Raw genomic sequence first — 3993 nt, 5'->3', positions numbered from 1 at the left:
TTCATTCTCATTTGTTGGAATGTACATACTTTACATCTATTTGCCCAACATCTTATTTCTCACGGATGTAGTGATACCGAATGTCGATGTGCTTGCTTCGCTTCTGCACCGTTGGGTTTTTCACCATAAACAGCCATCGTAACGAAATAACCTGTGTACGATTTTCTGTCTATACTATCGCTACCCCAGTCTGCGTCTGTGAAACATACAAAATTTTTAAAATTAGCAGAAAATTTAAGTTTACCATTTGGAGCTTTCTTCAGATATCGAAACACGTATTTAGCAGCTTGCATATGCTCTTTATGCGGATGCGAGTTATACTGAGAAAACTTTGATACCACATGCGCAATATCCGGGCGAGAGATTATAGCCAGGTACATAAGCCCACCAATTAAGCTTTGGTACGCTTTTGTCTCCAAATTGCCGCAATGTTTTTCACACCTCTTAAGTATCGTCCCTGGAGCCCATGGAGTTGCCGCTGGTTTGCAATCTGTCATGCCCCACTGCCGTATAAGTTCCGTAGCATATCTACCAACTAACCTCGCCTTAAACTTCTCAATAGAACCGTCAGGTTTGCGCTTTATTGCAAATACCCATTTGCATCCGATTAATTTGCTGTTATTTGGCCTATCCACCAAGTCCCACGTTCCATTTCGCATCAACGAATCGTATTCTTCCGACATTGCCGCTTTCCAGCTATCTGCTTCTTTTGAATTTAGTGCCTCGGTAACAGTGCCAGGATTTTCAACAATAGAACTTAGCATCTCTGGAGAAGGGCCTGTACAATAAACTTTCTTCGGCCTAGATACTCCGCCTGAACGTACGAATTTAGGTCTTCCTCGCTTTCTCTTATTGTTGCCTACAGCAACCACTTCATAGTCGGACTCAGACTCGGTTTCTGGCTCATTTCGCCCATCTTGCTCATAATTCTCGTTTTCTAAATTATTGCTATTTGCTTGAGTTGTTCTTTCGTTAGTTGTTTGTTCATTTATTTCAACAAGAAATGGTTCTTCGTCTCCATCATTATTCTTTTTATGTGATTCAAAAGACTTAAAAAAAAAAAATTACATCACGGGCGATTGTGATTTGATTTGTCTGTAAATTAATAAGTCGGTATCCTTTCGTAGCTGCTTGATAACCTACGAATTTAAGCTTTACACCTTTAGGCAAAAATTTACTACCGCGTGGTTTCGGACCCTTCTGTAGAACCACGGCATCGCAACCAAACGTACGTAAATGTGAAACTGACGGCTTTAGGTCGTGCCATTTCTCGTACGGTGTAACCGCACCTAAAACTTTTGTTGGACACCTATTTCTAATATACACTGCCGTGTTGGCGGCTTCCGCCCATAACGATTGGGGCAAATTTGACGAATTTAATAAACAACGCGACATTTCAACTAATGTTCTATTGGCTCTTTCGACCACACCATTTTGTTGAGGGCTGTATGGTACAGTAGTTTGATGCCGAATGCCATTTTCATTTAAAAATGTCTTAAATTGGGAATTAATAAATTCCTATCCATTATCACTACGTAATGTTTTAATTTTGCGGCCTGTCTGCTTCTCCGCGGTCGCAGCAAAAAGCTTAAACATGTCGAATGCATCCGATTTTCTTCTTAAAAAATAAACCACCATATGCCTCGAATAATCGTCTATAAATGAAATAAAATACGATGCACCGCCAACCGAATTCACACCCATTGGCCCGCATAAATCTGTATGTACTAAGTCTAAAACATTTTTCGAATAAACATTGCTATAGTTGGCATAGGGAACACTGTGAATTTTACACACCGCACAAGTCAAGCAGTCAAGGATTTTCGATATTTTAATGTTTAAACCATTCACCATATTCATTTTTGATAATTTGTTTAAATCGTTTATGTTAAGATGACCGAACCGTCTATGCCAATTACTTGCGCATTGACTAATCGCATTAACATCCGCGATTCTTTTTATGTTAGCAATATACATGCCATTTTCTAATTTAGCAGTTAAAATTGTCTTTCCCATTTTATTTTGTATCAAAGCACTATTTTCTTCAAATTTAATTAAGTTTCCACTTTCAACGGCTTTACCGATTGAAAAGAAATTGGAATGTAGATTTGGAACGTACCATACGTCTCTTAAGTGTATTGTTGTGTATTTTGTCCTCAAAACAACTGTTCCTTTCCCTTGTGCATAAATATAGTCACCTGATGCTAAAATAATTGTATGTTTATCACGAACAAGAGAACTAAAAAATTTTGCATTTTTGCACATATGAGACGTTGCACCGCTGTCGATAATCCAAATGCCGTTTAAATTTCTCTCCTTCTCAAATAGTGACCAAGCTTTGTCATCTACTAACGCGTTGTTACCTGCGACAAAGCACTGAGAGCGTATATGACCTCTACGTCCACACTTATAACACCGTATGTTGTTGTTGTTATTACTGGAAATTCGACTTTCGTTAGCTCTTCCTCTTTCCTTCATTTTCGTTCTATTGTCACTATAGCTCTCAGCACTTTCGCTGCTACCGACGCTGAACTCGCTGCCCATACCTCTACTGCTGATGTTGACTCTGCTGCTTGTGCCTTTGCTGCTGCTGTTGACGCTTTTTTTATTTACAGTGTGTCGCCTTATATCATTTGCTAAGAAAACTGTTTCTCCGCTATTGCACTTTTCACCGTGCCTTTGCTCCTCTTCCCAAATCTTAGCAATGAGATTGTCCAATTTTGGCAATACGTCCCTACTTTCCATTGCCACCACAAAACTCTCCAATTCGTCGGGTAATGAACAAAGTAATAGAATGGACAATAAATCCTCTTCCATCTCTAAACTTACTTCTTTCAAGTCATCTAAGATGCAGCGGAATTCCTTTAGTTGAACCGAAAATTTCTTGCTGGTTTTGAATTGGAACCGAATTAATTTTTTAAATAAATTTACTTTTCTGCATGCTGTGTCTGCTTTGTAGATAGCGCTTAACGTATCGTCGCGACGTTATGGTCGCAAGTGCCTTCCTGTCGCACAAAAGCCAGGCTGCCTTTTCTGATTCCGCTTCTGGACACTCTTCCACGACAGCACTCCACAAATCCAGAGTGATGAGAAGGCTTTTCATTTGGATGCTCCAAGTGGCATAATTGTCGCCACTCAATTTTTCGACGCTAGCTATAGCATTAGCCATTTTACCGCGTTTATTGCTTTTGACGCCGGATGAGCAAATTAACCGAATTATCGTAACTTAAATATTCTTACGAACCGAAAACTTGAAACCCATATCTATCTGGGCCCATAACCTTTGTAACAGTTTTCGCGCAGAGAAAGAAAAACTCGTGACTGATATTATTAACGCATTTATTCAGACTGCCGTTTTACAATAATCGTATGATCTAATGTAGTGTTTTATAGTACATAGACAAGTTATGTACATATGTATAGTATAAGAGTACAGGATTGGTTTGCAGAGTTGTATTCAGAATTCAACATTGTTTGACAAAAAATTTTTAAAGAGTTTCTTAATTTTCTAAAACCTTTTTTATACTGATATTTTTTGTTCTTATGTCTTTTAGCTTGTTCTTTCTATTATTTTTTGGACTAAATTGTTAACACTCAATTTATAACCAAATTAATAAATTAATAAAAAATTGTGCTAACTAAATTTTAATTTTAGTTAGTGTGCAAAATAGAAGCCGCAACTCTTCAACTCTAACTCTCTTTTAAATACTTTATTTTCCAAGTTTAACAAAAAAAATTTAAAAACTGTGTAAATAAATGTATTATCATATAATACTCCTATGTTTAATTAATTTAACTTAAGTTAAAAAAAAAAAATTATAAAAAAGACTTGTTTCAATAACATTAATTTAAAAAAACTAAAAAAACAAAATTGATCAAAAAAAATGTATAAAAACAAATGTGGTGGTTATTGTACGATTGTACGAAAATTAAAAAAATTTATAAAAAAATTTAATTAAAAGTTTCCAATTTAATCTTTATTAAACTAATTTT

This window comes from Bactrocera tryoni, unplaced genomic scaffold (genome assembly GCF_016617805.1).
Source record: "Bactrocera tryoni isolate S06 unplaced genomic scaffold, CSIRO_BtryS06_freeze2 scaffold_721, whole genome shotgun sequence".
Lineage (NCBI taxonomy): Eukaryota > Metazoa > Arthropoda > Insecta > Diptera > Tephritidae > Bactrocera > Bactrocera tryoni.
The sequence above is the reverse complement of the archived record's forward strand: the minus strand, read 5'-3'. Positions refer to the sequence as shown.